A 19,151-nucleotide genomic window follows, 5' to 3' on the forward strand; every position below is an offset into this window, starting at 1 on the left:
CTGCCTTCACTGTACACTTACCTTACGGCAGATAAAGCACTCCCTCATGTTGGTATTTTGACTAGGAAAGACAGCAAGAATCTCTTTATCCCCTCTTCTCTTGTTGTTATACGTGGGTTTGAAATCTCTAGTTCTTTCCTCGCCACCTTCTCTAATGTCAGCAGAGCATCATTTGCACCAACACACATTTAATATGAACTAAATCAACAGATTTTAAAATAGAGGGTCCACCATAAAGGAGTAATACAGATTTGCCCTGTTTCGAATTTTTGAAATAAAGTGACTCAATTTTAAAATTGCCAAGTTATCTGCTACTGTCACCTACACAGCTACCAAGTTTCATGCAGCTTATTGAGACATTTAATGAAAATGCTATTGACTTTTACCATCATAATACTGTTATCATTTTAAAATCGCAAGGATCTAATCCCAGTAAAAGAAAACATCTTGATAGCTCCGGTACTCTGCTTATTACATAGTTGCAAGAGTGGCAGCTTCTTGAATAAAATTTCACAACTACAAGTTATCTGGGATTAAAGCAAATAAGGCAAATTTCTATTGTCATACACAATCCTTTGCACCAACTCACAAACATGAGATGCAAATGACAGCTAGAACTATGGTGCTTGAACAGTAACACACATTTGTGAATGCCAGAGAAAAGGGAAAAATAATCAGGCTTTCCCTCACATACGCAACACATACAGCCCCTCATTTCCCTGGCCCCTACAGAGCACACAGTCCTTCACTCTCACCTCAGCTAGATGTCTGTTCAAGTTCTAGTTCAAGCTTCCCAAACAGACTCATCTGGTAACAGGATGACTGAGTTCTCATCAGCTGAAAATTTCACTCTTGCTGAGGCTGACTAAAATCAGGCAGGTGAGTTTCTGTTGCTTATCAGCTGGACTCCCAGCCAGGAATACAGACACTTTGAGAAGCTCATGCAAGGACTAGCTGTTCCAACAACCGAATTGAAATTACAGCCCACAAGTCTCCATCGGGAAAGAATCAGCAAGTGGACACAACATCTTCCAAACAGAAGACAACCTTCTCCTGAGAAACACTCTTAAGATCATGAAAACAGAGTTTTAACCATTTACACCAGTCTGAATTGGGACTGCAGCTAGCTGTTCATTATGGCTCTTGAAATGGCTGATCTGCTACTACCTTAGGGCAGCTGAATTTCTCAGAATTAGCTCTTCTCATACATAACTTCATCAATGTCAATTGTATTTATGTACCCACAAAAAAGGCATGCTGGTTGCATCTGACAGTTAAAAGACTTTTCTGTTCAGTTAGCCACATTTTGCCAGAGAACTAGACAGGTGGTTTCTTTTTCTTTGGCAATCTGCTATTTTTCACTGGGCAGAACTTCAAAATGGTGGCCCTCATCTGTGACATTCATTCCCAAAAAGGACATGTAGCGTTCATGTCACAGTAAATGAGCAACAGCTATCACACATCAACCTTTAAATTATCTATCAGGAGTAGCCGTGCCCAAAAAGGAAATATTGCATCCCTAGCAAAACAAACCAATGAACCACCCACATGCTCCAGCACTTACCCGACGCAGTGCAAATGAAATAGTGGGCTACAGTCATCCAGTCACCTAACCACAGTAAGGAAATATTGTTTCCTCTGAGGAATTCTTTCCCAAGGTCTCTGTTTAAGCACTTCATACTTCCATAATTCTGTCAGAAGTACTTGGCAGAAGATGTAATACAAACATAATGAATGGCAACCCTTACCAGATTACAAACTACAGTCTCTGAAACTTGGGCCTCCAGAGACATCTATTTTATATAGCAGTTTTGTATGTGTAGATATGTATCCAAGTGGAGCTGGAAGCTACACTTGCCAGAAGTACAGTAGCCGCTGACTATATTCCTAATTCTAGGCATCACTGCTATTTGAGCACATTTCAGGGGATATTGCAACAAGATATAAAAAATTCAGACAGCATTTCACAATGCCCAGAGAGTTCCCTGGACCTGTTACCTTTTCCTTCAGTAGTAAGTTCAAGGTGTTGTCCCACCTGACTTGATGCATGAGGGATTTTCGGGATAATTTACGAACAGAATTTTAAAGCTGATGAAACTAGAACTATATGTTCTACATTTAGAATGATACTTGGAATGACCAAAGACACATATAAGATACTTCGAGAAAGCTTCATTTATTGCTTGCAAAACCGTGCAGAAGGACTGCAGAAATCACTCCAGCAGTGAGCAGTGGCAGTTTTCTGTGACACCACTGTGGAATTGAATTAGAACCTGTTACCAGAAAACCCACTTCAATTAGGTGGGGCGTGGGTCAAAGGGTACAATTTGTATTCCTAGCTGAGCTTCCAAGGCTTTCTTCTTGCTCATGCTTCTGTTGTGCCTGACACAAATATTTCATTTATATCAACAGTACTGTTATCCTTTTGTTGTCACTTAAGTGCAACTAATCAGGAATCTCCTACATTACAAATCAAAAATCACCTGTTTTACATCCTCTCAGTGCTATTTTGTACAATCCACAGCACTGTGGGTCTAGAAAGTACGTATCATACTGCATTCTATTAAGGAAAACTCATACAATGTATTTTTCACCATGCTCTGCAGACCTCTTCCCTTCACATTCACATAAACTTTTGGTTTCCATAGGTACCACATCTGTTACTTATGGCATTCCTATTCAACACTTGCAGCATAACAACATAAACACAATATAGAAATATGCTTGCTAACCATTACACTCAAATGTAAAAGGATGTACCTTTGGTTTTCTACCTTTTCATCTCTGTGATAAGATACTATGCAAGAAATTAATTTTTTTCGCCCAAAACATTTATACTTGGGCTTATTTTGCAACTTCAATTCAACATCCCGTAACAGACATACAGCTATAAAATCTCCCATAAAGAAGGCAACTTGTCTGATATCACTTAGAATCTGAGAAGCAAATTTCATTTTAGTTATTTTTAAGCTAATTTTGAAAATGAAACCTAACAATTCAAATCCTCTTAAGTGCTGAAATAACATGTTATTTTAGCAATCCTCTGAGTTATGTTCTGTCAACACAACAAGAAAGAGCTCCCACAAAAATTTTTCAATTTTAGCCTATCATGAACCTCATGAACCAAAGATGCATGGAGTTATAAGAACTAAAGGATGAGGAGCAACTTACTTTTTATTTTTCTTAAAATATGTTATAATCCAACTGTACTGGAAAGTTGTAATTTGTCCCTGAAAACACACAGCATAATAGTCACATGTTAAAAAAGGGCTGGGGAAGACCCTTGAAAAGCATTCTAGCTAGTTTACAAAACAGAACTAATCCTGCTCAAATCCCAAGCAGAAAGAAAACACAGTAAAATTTTTTTATCAACTTATTCATATAAACATAGGAAAGAGATGCCTTAAAACATCACAAATCACTTCCTAAGATTAAATTCTGTCGTACAAAAGACTAGAAGTAGATACTTAACTCCTTTCAGAAGTCTTTACATGCTTATGCTATTAAAGTTCACAACTGCAAATATATTTCATATACTCAAGTGATCGTGAGTAGATTCTAAACCAAAACTCTTCTACCAGGTGTATTTGTTAAAAAGGTAATATCTACAAAATGAAAATAAATATATTTAGAGAGCTAGTGCTTTTTGTTCTGGAAGCAAAATCATAAAGCACATGGAAGAGAAAGAAGAAATTACTGAAGAACACCCAAGCAGGACTGTTAAATTCCCACATTAGGGAAGGTCAAATTATACATACTTTCAGTTAGAGCCTGTAGCCTCGACTTCTACATGTAGAGCCTGCTGAAAACAGTTGTAGATTTAAAGAAAAGAATGAAGTTGGAAAATGGCACAACTATGACACGTAAATTTAAGCCCCGCTCCTGTACCAATTTCTACTTTGCGAGTATCCTTAAAGCCACACACAGCCTCAACAAAAAGTTATGTGATTTGACAAGCAAGTCTTGAAGCAGCAGCAGGAACACTGCAGAGAAAATGTTATACCAACTACTTTACAGCCAGTACTATTTCTGGCTTTAATTTATGAGTCCATTTCCATGCAGAACTGTTGTACCACCTTAAAAAGAAGGCTTTAAATTGTGATATGCAGTTAGATGGGGAAAAAGAAAAGAAAAGGGGGCAAGGCAAGGGGTTTCTAATTTCAGAAACAAACAAAAAAATGCAAGCCAACTAGACTGATCACTGTCACCAAAAAAAAGAAGCTGCTCCTGTCCTTGGGGACAGGATAAGGGCCTCTGTTGTTAGAGGATCAGATCACTTGTGCTATTTACTTATACAAGCTGCGTAAGACCGTAGACTCCTGAACGGTCAAAAGACTAAGGACATGGATATAGTGAAGAGCAAAACAAAACATGAACATATCATAATTTCTTATGACAAAATTTTCTTGGGACAAAATTTTCAGTTGATAGAGGTGAACAAGCAGAATTGAATTTCTTTTCCACTGTAGATCATACTCACCGATTATGGTCTGGCAGAAGAGAAGCAGTACAGAGAAGAGGAGAAATTTCAGGAGGGAAACAGGTTCTAGTCAATAGGTTTTGACAAAAGACTGAAACAGTTATACACTCATGATTATGGATGGGCTGAATCTGAAGAAGAAAAATCTGTAGTAGAAATAAATCAGGCATTCTGAGAATTTCTTGATTTGGCTTGAAACACAAAACCTTAATGTGAGCATCTGCCATACAGCTGGTGCTTTAAAACAAAGCAGGTAAAATCAGTGGATGCAAAACTAGCTCACATTTTCTGAAACAAAATCCAACTCAGAATATTGGCAAATAATGCAGACACCACACATATCCTAGAAACATGAATATCAGTGTTTCAAAACCACCCTCCAGAATGTGTTCACACAGAAAAAAACTACATGTAAATGTAACTAATGCTAGGAAGACCTAATACACTATGTAATATGGTCCAGTGCAGAAATCTACGCACAAATGGCATACACACCAATAATCACCTACTTAGGAAAAGCCACATCTAGGGATCATATTCCTACCTTTCTTGTAATGAGGTGGGTATGAGCCACTGCATAAGATGGAGAGATGGCTAATGTATTTTGAAACCTGAAAACCAGAACGAAGCACCTCAGATTTACTAGAACACATAAAACTGAAAACACAGACTAGGCAAATACTTCTGCCTTACAGCTTGTTCCCCTGATGATATTAATATCACACAATAAAAAGAGACCTTTAGAAATACTGAAGTACATGACTGATTGAAAACAAAACAATTAAGTTTGAGACTTTTTTTAAAAAAATTACAGTTCTGAATATGTAGCCTTCAAAATTTAGCTCTTTTAGTAATTATGTGGTTGAAGCTTGTTAAAGACACGCACAATATGATTTTTTGGAATTCAGCGTTTAATGGGGAAAAAGCACCGTAGTTTACTGAAGAGCAGTTCATTTGTGTCACCTAGCATTGTACCAGATGTGACTGACTGCCAGCTGGCTCCACAGCAGCTAGAATGGGCAAGCAGTCCCAGCAGGCCAGCTTGCAAAGCTGGCTGGCATCTCTCCTGTGAAGCCCAGAGTAGGGTGCCTAGAGCACTGTTGTAAAAAACCCCAGCGTTCTCTTCAACCAAATTAGTATGTGAAGTCTCATATGCCAGCATCCATTAGATACAGAGTAAAACATGTCCATAAAACGTTCAACTGAATTACCTTTACAGTACAAGAAAAAGTGAAAAAGAAATTATAGCACAGTTTGACTCTTGGTGTTATTTTTTTATATTTTATTCATCTCTGATCTAGTACTTGGTAATCTGAATTTACCTTAGGCTTTCCTTGTATAGTTACCATCACTGTAAAAAACAAACTTCCCTATTTCCAAAAAGGTTTTGCTAGGTACTAGATAAATGCAGCTGCAGACCTAGCCAAGTCATTACGAGAACCTGGCTCCGGATCCACTAAATGCAATCTCCATTTCTACACTTCTTGTTTTAACACAATCTAAAGATTTTTTTAAAGGAAGTGAATGAAGTGTGTGTTTAAAGTTCAGACAGAATTCTGCTGAGGATTTTAATTAAAAAAGCTCCATCTCTAGAAAGCCTCCCTGACACGAGTTAGGAGAACAGTTAACTGGAAGGAAAATTTACATACAAAATCTTGAAAAATCTAGGGTTATCACACTTTATGAGCCATGTCTAATTTGTATGTGGCACATCTGGTATAATAGATACGATATACAAGCAGGCAAATATTTGAAGTAGTAAGTGTTTCCCAGTGTTAAAACAAACACCTCAACACTTCAGATTTTTGTTCAGCAATTTTTCCACAGTGGGAGAGGAAGCAGGGAAGGAAGGGTACTTATCTACTTACCTACTGTTACATTCTACCACTTAGGAATTATCACTCACTCACCAAGATTTTTGGTTTCAAATCCGAGTAGAAAGTGTTCCATTTCATTTGGTTCATGTTCACAATATTTCACTGCTTAACTTGGCAAAACATCAAAATACAACATTTTCACCCTTCTTAACCTCTCCTGTTGGCACAGCAGTTTATTAAAGCTAATGCCTCATAGCAAATTACCATTTTCCCTCTAAACCAATATAATTCTGTTGTCATGAACACCCTGTATTACAGCTTTACCCAACTGGAGAATATTTGTTCCTTCTTCGCAGGTAAAGGGCTGCAGTTTCTGTTCAGTTATTCCCCAGTTACTATTGAAATATAATTTGTCAATGACTAAATATTATCTGTTCTGATGACCACTGAATGCAGAAATGTCCAAATAGTATATTAGATGAAAAACAGATTATCACGTAGAATCCTAATGTTCCAATTATCTGCACTTTCAAAACCACCTACCATATTTCTATGTCCATGCCATGTTGAAATAAAACCCAGAAGAGTCTGGAACAGTAACATACCTTCATCAAGGAGCTAATGATGACCAGCAGACATTCTCCTAGACTGAATTATGTTGTAGCCAAAATGTAACAGGACCTGCTTATTGATTGACATGGACTTCAATAAAAAAGAAATCTTCAGGTCTGCTCCAAGTTTACTTATTATTCCCTTTTCCTTCCACCGCTCTGCCACAAATCTGTCTTGTATCTAAAATCTTCAGAGCAAATGATTTCTCTGTTCCCCTTAGTAGCTGGTTTCCACAGAATTATGGGTTTAATTTTCTGGTGAGTCTTGCAGAATAGTATCAATTGGCATTAAGTATACAGTGTGTTACACCTATTCTAGCAGATGTCCCCAAAAGACATTTATGTCTATCTCTTGTCTACTCCTGTTTCTGCATAAAACACTAGGAAAAAAGATTTTGTTATTTCTGCAACCCATAGCTGAAAACAGTTCAATTTTATGAGTTCATTCTTTCCTTTTAGTTTCACCTTTTTTGAACTATTTTATGTTGTTAGTTAAAGAGAAGGTGGAATTGTGCTAAATTTCATATCTGATACTACTATTTAGTTATGCTGTGAAAACACTCAGAAGTCTGAAAACAATCTCCAAGTGTAACAAATGTTTTAACTGGTTTTAGGAAGAAGAAGCAGATGAAAAATAACAGAGAACATGAAGAAGACGGCATGCAAATTCCTGACAATACACATCAGAAATACATGTAATTTACACATTCCAAGTCAGCTGACCACAGATATAGGGAAGGAGGTTTAGAATATTACTAATTCTTTTTGAAGTATTTGATCATTACAACTTACTCATTCCAAACCGTTTTCAGAACTGCAGGATTTGAAGTGGACCAATTAAGAGTTTTAAGACAACAAATTACAAGGAAAGCTAAATTCAATACAGTTTACCTAAACAATTTTTTCCTCCTATGTATACCAGGTCAAGATCTGAGCTCCTAACTGAATTCAGATTGATTTCTCCTATTTATTATATTTTTTTTATCAGTCAGCAACTTGCAGAATCATTTTAACATGAAATTACATTTTTAAAAAAAGAAAGACAGAAGTTCTGCAATTTCTAGTTGGTTTGAACTGGTATTAATTAATTAATTTGTAGTAAACAGTAAGTTATATCTTATCCATCTCAAATGTGAAATCGAAAAACTAAAAAATAAGAAAATAAAAATTACTGATAACAGCAAAATACTGGAAATGCGTGAGGAAATTACTGGGAATAGAAATAAACATAATATAAACAGAAAGCTTCTTTTTATTGTTCCCAAAAGCATTAATTTGCAATCCTTGTCTATGACAGAAATTAAGAAATACAATAAATTTGCCTAGAAGATTTTAATATGTTTTGTATACCTAAAATTATAACTGCTTAGAAAAATTACTAGATCAAATCAAGAATATTTTATAATACCATTTTATAGTGCTGTGAAGGCCATGTTTGGCTGTTAAGCAAAATAAATCCTCATCTTGCTCTGTCAGAAGGGTTAAAAAATCCCTCAGGAACATGGCATGCAGTGAAATGCCTATGACAATATATTCCATAATCAATTTCTAGCTTGATGGCTAGAGCACACGGCTCTGTGGAAATCTGAGTTAATCAAACACACTTCAGTTCCTAGGGACAAGATTAGCACAGTCAGTCAAATCCATTGCAAAGGTGATACCCTCTGCCTGAATGTAGTTTTCTAGGCTGAATGTTTCCGTACAGCAGGCATTTCAACCAGCTACACCAGAATCTTCAACTGTCATTACTTCTTAAAAGCAAGAAGCCTCTTGACATAAGGATTCTTTCCTACCTGAAGCTTTATAGCATGCTGGTACTACAGCACACAAGGGTATCTTCTATTTTTTCTGACATCACATTGTCAGTATTCTGATGGAGAAAACATGCCCCAGAAGAACAAATCTGCACTTAGCTACAAAGAAACCCACGTAAATACAACTGAACAGTAGCAGAATGCTGATGCTAAGATAGAAACAAAATGACAAGCAAATATAAGCTAGAGTCACAGTGCTTTACTGACTTCCCAACACCTTCCCATGAAAAATCCTGTGGTGCCTGGCTAACACAAGAAATACCCAAGCCACTCACAGTTGCTTTTCAAAAACCCTGGCAAAAGGTGATTATTTCACTTTTCTATTTTCAAACCAATGGGTAAATTGTGATGGAAAATATTAAGCATTCCACTAGCATCGATCCTTGCTAACCTGACATGGTTGACTAACTTAAAATAATTCTCTGGATTATACATGACACCAACTACCTCACAAGATTTTAAACATGCATTAAAGCAGGTGGCCACCAGCAATTTCTCTTATATCTCACATCTGGTACCATACTCCATATAAAGTATATACATTATCTTCTGCTAATAAATCAAGACTTGAGTAAGAACTCTTTTATCTAATTTCCAGTCTTGAAACTTAAAAGCTGTAAAATAATATTCTTTTTTTCTGCATCTGTGGACAGTATTTTAAACTGATTTCTTCTTTCATGGAAGCCTGACAGATGGCTTATTGAGATCATATACATTCTTCTGTATTGCTTCATAAATGTATTATCTTGACAAAACTTCTGCTTCAGAACCCAGTAGCACAAACAAAGCTTATTAGAGGAAAATGTTTAAAAAACCTTAAGAAAATACATGGAAAAAAATTTCTTTCTCCTAGGGCTGGGATGAGGGTCTATACTCAACAAAGAAAGAAAATGTTTTTTGGTACAGGATCAATACTTCATCAGAATTATATCCAATGCCAGAAATAAAGAGTTCTAACATGGATTGTAAGCCTGTTTGACATCCCTGACACCTGCATTTATACCAGTATATCAAACAACTGTTTCTTCTGAGGGCACCAAGTCCTGGTTTACTCCAGTGAAGACTGAAATATTATTTTTAGCTACTAAAGTATTATCCGTATGTTATTCCTTCAGTGTTCATAAATCTGTTTCAATGCAAGTCATATTGTGCAATATACATCCTTGAAAGGAAGCTGGTTCTGTAGCAACTAGTTTGCAAGACCAAATTAGTTTCTCCTTCATGAGAAAATAGTCTTATGTTTAAACAAAACAACTGATTATATGGGTGAAATATTTTAGCTGAAAGATGATGCAGCAGTATAAAAATACATTGTTCTCTTTAACTAAGCACACAGCCTATCTAATACTACCAGTAAGTTTTAGGGGCTTAGAAATGGGTGAATGAAATTCCATTTTGAAATTTTAACTGCCTATCCAAGGACTTGAATAAAGATAGTAAATTAATGGATGGAAAGCATTACAGTCAGGTGGAATGAATTCTGAAGCTTTTCTCTGTCATGTAACATGCGATTTAATTTATTACACGATATCCAAAAAGTATAATGTAATATGTTGTAAGTCACATTTTTAAAAGCATAAAATATAAGCAATTTGTGGGATTCTGATTAGATATTAAAAAATTATGATGCTGCTACGAAAGATTAAAAGGATGACTAAAAATAAGCAAAGCATGACATCGTAATTTGCAGATTCGGTTATGATTGTAATTATTATTTATCCTCAACAAAATAAAGTGCCCACCTTTCTGCATACCCCCCAATTTTCAAACAAAAAAAGTTAGAAATGGAATCACCACATGCTTAAGAGCAGCTATTACCAGCCTTTATGACTTCATAAGAAATCAAGCCCAAACACTATGTAAATTATCTTTCAGGAGATAATTTGCCATTTGTGCAAGGAAGTATTGGGCTTTTGATCAGTAATTGGTTTGCTAAGCATTCTGACAACATGTAGATTTTTTCCCCAGTTAATACTGCGATCTTCTTACATCCCACTTATTTTACCTTAAGCACAGCATATTTGATAAAGAAATATATTCCGTAAATACAGATAAGATTTGTTTCCTTTGAATGCCGTATTTTTATCTCCTCTTTCCTGTGTCTCAGCCTCCATCTCCCTACTGTTTTTTTCTCCTCCTCTTTTCTCTTCAGTATGCCTCCTCATCTTCCTCTGTGAATGGACAGACTGATGATCCGTTCAAACACAGATCAAACAAAAAATGTCTATAGGACAGTTTATAGTTGTATTCTGCAACTGCTTAATGTAATATGCCATAAAAGCTTTGTGTTTGCAAAGAATCCTTTAAAATGCTTTTGGTTTTTTTATGTAAGATAATATCATCAGTAAAAATAGTGTCAGTTCAAGTTTACAAAAAACATTTGGAAGTTCATCCACATTTAACAGTCAAGCAACAAGAACAATGCCAGTAAATTCTTTTGAAAGCAACATGAGGTACAGCATTTTATAGCAATCCTGGGGATCACAAAACTGCAGTGGGGGAACCTCACTTTTTTTACACACCATTCTACAGGCCATGACATTTTAGGCTAAATGATATGAGGTGTGATAAATGCAAGCCTTCGTTTGAATACAAACAGATTCTTAAAATATTTTAACTAGGAGTATAAGTGAAAATAAATTAGGCCAGTGGGATTTAGGTAAAGAATTCAGATTCTGTGGGATTTTCTTAGTTTACTGCTTAAGTTAGAAATTACACAAGCTTTGAAAGTTTTTGGCTCTGGAAACAATCAGGGAATTATTCTGAAATTAAATCACTATCTTCTGACTGCAGCATAAGAACAAACAAAAGTCAGTGTATTTATTCTTAACAACACTTGAACAGGTGCTGTCTAAACTTCCCTAAAGAGCCATACCATAAGTTTCTAAGCTCCTACCTTACTCCCATAGTGTTGTAAATCCAACCTCTTTTTCTCTTAGGGCAAAAAGATGGAGAAGTGCAAAACGGAAACTGAAACCCATGACCCAACTTCAAGTTTCTAAGAAATCTAATTAAGCTCTTCTCCCTGTGTAGGGAGATACTGGCACCTCCAGAAAATAATTCAGACTTTGTGTGACTGCACTTAGTTGTAGTTAAGCATTCAGATCTTTGTTGTCGTTTCAAATAAAAACAAAGTCAAAAGCTAGCACACCGCATATTTGTCTCCATGGCTGACAGCAGTGATTCTTCCTACCAGCTTCTTAAAAGGATCAGATAAAAATTACTCTGCAGATGTAATTCCAAGGCTGAGGTAGGCCCTACACATCACTTAAAGCAAGTGCAATGGCCAGAGGAGTTGCCAAAGCAACACATATTGGGCTCCACTTCTCCAGAATTCCCATTTTCTGAAAAAATAGGGAGTCTGTTTGGAACTTGCTTATACTGAGTATCTCCAGCACAACTCCTTCATAGATCAAGTGTAAGAAACATGCACAGTGCCCACCCAAGTGGATTCTTTACTAGTTCCTAAACAGGGGCTTCCTCAGCCACACATAATGTGGGCAACCGGTTAACCACATTATCAAGTCACTTAGATATCTACCTGCTACTCTTACTTTATTTGAACACAACATCTTCAATTTATTCTTTTACTAGTGTGATGATTATAAGAATGACAATAGAAAGGTATGGGGGAGAAATGTAGATCCATGACTTGTCCAAGCCCCGAGCTACTCAATGAGGTTAATTAGGGAGGTGGAGAGGTTGTTTCATCTGACCACATTATCAACATACCTAGTTTTGCTATGCCTTGCCCTCCCTATTTTAAGTCAGCGGGTCATGTCCTACACTGACTTAGGCGTGTCTTTGATTTTTTTAACTTATTACTATAAGCACATGACTTCATTAGAGGCTGTATTCTGCTCTGAGCTCAGACTGGTGGCAATAAGGTGGCAGGTTTCCCAGTGCACAGAAAGCTATTTGATGAACAGAAGGATAGCCCTACCTGATAACACGATCTCACTGACACTATGGAACTGGCCCTATTACACTTTTAACAATATGCTACAAAATTATGATTGAAAAAGCATGAACATTTTTCTTAGTGAGGCAGAAAGATGAATCCGTAAGAGTTTCTGGGTAGTTTAAACTTCAGCCACATATCTTTTTATGAAATAAAAGTTAAAATTCAAAGGCATAACTGACAGTCACAGATGAATGAAATGAAGAGCAAATGAATAGCAATAACACATGTAATATGTTGTAATTAATATTATCAATATATAACTATATATTATATATTGTTATACTGTATTCTATTCCACATATTATATACTTTTTCAAGTTAATCATCTTCTTCAAAAAAATGTGATTTGTAACTTCGGCATGCAATTTTTTCATCTTAATACGAAGTCTGTTTTAAAATGCGTGCATGAAAACAGCACCGTGTAAAACAAAACAGTAAAATGTTATTGAAACCCTTCCATTTCCATTCTTTAACTCTCATTTTTACTGTGCAGTCTTACAGGGTTTCCTCTCATATTTAATGAATGATGAGTGCTCCAAGGCTACATGTGTATTCATATGACTACGAATTGTTCAGGAACTTCCAGCAGCAGGGTAATACAATATACTATAAGAGTTCAACGTGGGTTAATTGCTCTGCAAAACGGGTATCTTTTTTTTATGACTCAATCCCCTTTGGGAATGCCAAACCTCCCCCTGAACTGACAGAAACCGTGCAAGCGGGGGGCCCACTTCATTAACAGGAAGAAAACCTACTAATTTTACATAACAAAAAAAAAAAAAAAAAAAAAAAAGAAGAACATATTTTGCCTTCAATTCCATGAAAAATCAGACACACAAGGTGCGTGACAGGAAAATAGGGACCTAATTGTTTAGCACCCTCAAGAACTGTTCACAACAGGTGGAAAGAAAGGCACGGAAAATTGACGCAAAGATGACAAATCCTAATACAGAAATCTTTCAGCAAGCATGTAATGAAAAATGGTACTGCACAGAAGAGTCTGGGAATGGCACAGAACCAAATCAGTGCCAAAAACTTCCGAATTCCTCCCTTTCTACAGGCGAGGAAGGGAACAGACTCTTGGCTGTATTACAAAAATTCGTGCATGATCTTTTGTTATCAGGCTAAAGGACAGCTTTCTCTAACACTGGATGATGCAAAACACTACCAATAAGTGAACAGAAGAATAATGTATGAAATACTATACATTTAAAACTAAATTAGGAAAAATTACTGTTGAAATTAATTTGATTTGATTTAAGGGAAACAAACATATTCTGCTATTTGAGCTAAACTTTATCACCAAAGGAAGGCACAAAATATTCAATATAAGAAAGCCTTTAAGGAAAACAAGCACGGAAACAGCTATTACTAATGCACTAACTTTTTTTTTTTTTTTTTGAGAATAAAAAGCTTTTCAACCCTATAAATAGAAAAAAATGGAAGTTAAAATGTTAGTAACCCAAATGACGTAAAGAACAAAGGAAGATCATATTATATCAATACTATGTTTTATGGGAGAGATATAGATTAAAAGCATAAAATTCCTTAAAGAGCAGGTCCACTGCCACTAGTATGTAACTTCGTTTTTAGGTTAGACATTCAAGCATAGCATTCCCATTCGACACTACAGTTTAACAAACAAACAAAACCAAGGGATCTAAGCTTCTAAAAGTAATAAGAACTATTGTGAGAGTTCCCTGCACAAAGAAGTACTCATTATCCAAACCGATAAAATATTTTTGGTTATGTATCTGTAGGAAAGATTAGGTATAAAATGCATATACCACTTACGTTGCAACGGACTGATTTATCAGCACACATTTTTAAAATATTCAACAGCAATGCTTCCTGCCTACCATGGTATTTTCCAGCTCTCCAACACACATACTTGAGGAAGAAGGGTGTAAGGGGTTAATTTTTACAAACTGTTAATGTTGGTGATAAAACATTTATTTATAGCAGACTACTAATGTACTAGGATAGTCTTACCATGCTAAAAGACAAAGATTGTGCTTTGAAGACTTTGTACTCCAACAACCCATACATCTTCAAGAGAGGAAACCACAAGGTCAGTGACGCAGATTGCAGTTGGTTTTGACTATTACAGCAGAATGACCTCCTCCACCCACCTAAGCCTAGCTTACGAGACACAGCTAGCTAGAATAATATCAAAAGTAGTAAACAATTTTCATAGCTTTTAAGAAAATGGTTGATGAAGTTGAGCCAACAGTTTTAAGAAGAATAAGTCTGGCTTGTAGTTACAGTCCTAGTGGAGTTCTGAGGCATGTATCTGAGAGGGGAGTCTTTAAACAGGTATGGCTGATGATGGAATGAAAACAAGCATTGTGACTGCATGACATATTTGGCAAAGTGTACGTTAATGCCGAGTTTCTATCTTCAAATGACACTTCAATCCACTTCCCACAACTTACCTGATTTCAATTTGGTTTTAAAAAAGATATGGCTTAAACTGAGCAGAAGGGAGATTACTGAGGTGCACAGAATGACTAAACACAAGGCCACTGTGCCTACACAGAGTAAAACATCACAAGGATTTGGGAAAAAAACAAAAAAATCACTAACTACAGAATAGTTTGTCAATCTCAACTTGTTTGCTTGTGCCTCTGAAACACCATTCCAATGTCCTTCAACTATATGCTACTCTTACTTTTCAGTAACTTAGCAGCACATGTAACTGAATACAAATAAACCAAGAGTTTTAACATAAAATGAGTTCTAATGCTCACTTTCCAAAATCACACCTGTAGTACAATTTTAAAAAATTCAACAACTTGAATCTAGAAAAGCATAAAGAAAACTAAGAGCACCAATGATGTAAAGGATTTTCTTTTTCAAAGCTTTTAACTGTTTGAAAATTGTTTATTCTAAGCTGACATTTTATTTAAATATCCTATTCAGCAATTACGAAAGGAACTTCATCCTACATTTCATTCCCACTAAAATTCACTATTTTTGTGTCAAACTCTTCCTAACAATGGCACTTTGTGCTTCTTAAATATTGGGGAAAAGGGATCCATGATGGCATTTCATGTAGAATACATCACATGCTGGCTTAATCATGTATAAATCGAATCTTCTGACAACTAAAACATTAAAACAGGATATAAGATGCCAGTAAAGAATAAAACTAAAATGTATCAGTAATTAATTTATTTTTAATGAGATGCTTGAGAAACCATTCCAGCCAATTACAGTGTGTGAGTCTAGTATGTCTCTACAATGTAACACTTGTATCACTATACCAAATGCATCCTCAAAAATAATGGTTTCATCTTAAATCATACAATCCCAGGCATGCTCTGAGGACAGTAGACAGAGAAAATGGAACTGCTTCTGGCAAGGTTAACCTGTTCAGGTGGCATTAGGGTAAGTATCTTTGAAGACAAGGTTTCTGAAATGAAACTTACAGAAAGAATTTCCTTTTAGAGAAAAAACAAGGGAGTGTCTAATCTTTGGTAGGGATTTTAAATTTTAGTTTAAGAAATAAAAATAGAAATGCTTTTAAAAAGAGCCTCAAATTATTCAAATAAGGTTTTAACATGAAATAATAAAAGCAATATTGATAATGTAAAACTATATGACATTTAAACAAATCTTTATTTTGCAATTAGAGTAATGCCATTTAATTTTAGATACCTACAGGTGAATTCACACTTCGTTTGTTACCTTGGGACACATGAATGTATGCCAGTGATAATACAGTGTGTATGTTAATAAAACCACCAAGACCTGCCATCTGGAGAGCTAATGAACAATCAAGGGATCCCAAATTAAACTACAGAATTTTCCCTTAGAATCTTTAGGATAACACTGTCAAGTTCAATCTATTCACTTAACCTCCAGAATCAATTTTTCAAACTTTATGACAGGTCTAATAGTTTCCACCTGTTTCTCTTGCTTGACTTTTGACTGGCACGTTACCAGCCAGGGTGGAAATGCAGACAAAGACCCCTATTAGGCTCCGGCTGTTTCTCTACTGTGAGGTTGCTCGGCCATTAAATTAGTTCCAGCCCACTTTCTCCTTCCACTCTTAATTTTTGGGGGGTATAAAGGTTTGGAGAAGTGGAAAGGAAGACAGACAAAATTTTGACATTCAGTTGGTGCGAAAGGTATAAGAAAATCTAAACTCGTGAAAGTTAAATGCTAAATTTATTTATAATTTACTAACTAAATTTACTACCAATCACACTAATTAAGTTCTTGAGGTGTCTGTATCATGTTTTCAAATCATCACAGGCTTGGTAAAATTTGGGAGACCCTAAGGCAGTCTATCATGTAACAAGTGTTTATTACAATAGATGATTACATAAACACAGTATTGCAATATTTTTCTGGGAAGCACAAATGATCAACAGGTACCTATTTTTTGTTCAAGCAAAGGAAACCTTTTTTCTTGAGATATGGTTTCCTTTCATTCAGAGTGGGCAATTATAAAAACGTGTCATATACATACGTTAACAAATTTGTATTGGTTCATTTGGAAGTACCTTAAAAATCTGACAACTTTTTTCTTCAATAAAAATTACCTAATACGTATTTGCATCAGCTTCTAGTGACTCATGAAATGTTATCATCTGTGAAGTCTAAGGTACTTTGCTGATTTGCAAATCACATGGACTACATTATTCTGTTATCTGCGACAACAAAGTATTTGTAACAACATCAACCGTAATACTTAAGACAAATATTTTACCTTATTAAAACAAAGGTCTTTCTGTAAGACAAATTGAATTGTTCCAATTATAATCTGATTAGGATCATCTTCCCAGTATAAGATACTTAAGGCCCGTACTTCTAGTTTACATCTTACCTGAAAAATGACTACTTGAGCTGCACCATGATGAGGAAAATCTTGAAGACCTACATCTGTAAGCACTTCATTACATTTGGACTCTTAATGTAAAAAAGCAACCTGAGTGCTGACCGCTCTGCTGGTACAGCACCCTAAAGATATGAGAGTAAAGGTTCCACAGTCACTGAAAAACCAAGACCACTTCTCTTAGCTCCCTTGCCTTTCTAGATAACATAGTCAATCACATATAAATTGGCCAGACATGACTCTATTTAGTTGTGATATCTCAACAAATTCAAAAAACACTGAACTGTATACCTCATCTTACTGAGATGTGTGAATAATGCTACCAAGAACCCCACCAAAACCAGCTGTCAGAGAAGAAAGGTCTTGACCTATTAATTATCACTTTGTCTGTTACTTCACAGTACTTCTGCTTTCAATCCAGTGGGCTGAACATGCTGTGAATATTAAAAATTAAGAAGCAAATGATACAAATGCTTCTATAAAACAACTCTTTTCTTTGTGGCCTCTGATCTTGGATTTGTCTACATCCAAATACCACTGCAAAATTAGTTGCAGGATAAGGATGTAGATCTGGGGGAAGGGGAGCAGAAAAACTAGATAGCAACATTTTTTTTAATGTGTGTGCACATAAGTACATATGCACACACAGAAAACAGTTTGCAATTAAAATAAATTGCTATTTGATTCCAACTGTCTCTAAATTGTGATATTTTAGAATAGATTAGCATTAGTAAATTCTAGCACAGCGTCAAGGCTACAAACTGATTTACTTTAATACTGTTCTAATGCATTTTCATTCACAGATTTTGTGTGCATATATTCTAAAACAAATCACCTTTTATTATTTGCAAGAAAGCATAATCTTTAACACATTGGTCTCACAATTCAGGCTTTCTAGCTAAGAACTAAAGCCATTACTGCTGGTTAACTTATCCGTTACAATAACATTCAAGATGATTTAACTGATGATGCTGATTTAAAAAACAAAATTCTAACCAAAACTCCTGAGGTTATTTTCATCAGTAAAATTCATTTGCAATTACTTCAGATAAATCAACACTGATATTCAAAAGTAGCTGCCAAGAAAAGTTATAGCTGCAGGTAGAAACAGACGTAGAATAATCTGTCCTGAAAAGCAACAACTTTCCAAAGACAGTTTTTTCCACCAGACTATTTCACATGAAATGGAATAGTATGGTCTTTGTACATAGACTCGAACCTAACGCTTAGTAACTGTGATTTTACCACTTACGTCCACTCAAAATTCTAATGAACTACCTTCTCAAAAGCATCCCACAACTTGTTCTTAAGGGTCATCTATGTGATGATGAAAGAATGTCTAGCATAACCCTAATCAATGTTTTCAAAAAATGAAACAAACCGACTAAAGAGTATTTTAGTGAAATATTCAGTAAAAGGAATAAGAGAAAACAGTAATGTTAAAATTAAGGCCACAATCTACTTGGTATAATTTCCGTCAAATAACTAACTTACAAAATAACTTGTACTAGAAAATGCATATAATCTCATAAATATGCGTATTTAATACCGTAACTCTCCTATGGTAATACTCATGCTTTGCCAGAAGAATAATGATTAAACTCCACTGTCAAATAAAAATT

The 19,151-nt window shown here is 35.6% G+C and overlaps 1 protein-coding gene across 3 annotated transcripts in view; it reads right to left on the minus strand.

Moving 5' to 3' along the window:
- The window catches only part of HLCS (holocarboxylase synthetase), a 123,843-nt gene that overhangs the window by 59,431 nt on the left and 45,261 nt on the right, over nucleotides 1–19,151 (minus strand). The window lies entirely within an intron of this gene.

This window comes from Falco naumanni, chromosome 2 (genome assembly GCF_017639655.2).
Source record: "Falco naumanni isolate bFalNau1 chromosome 2, bFalNau1.pat, whole genome shotgun sequence".
Classification (NCBI taxonomy): Eukaryota; Metazoa; Chordata; class Aves; order Falconiformes; family Falconidae; genus Falco; species Falco naumanni.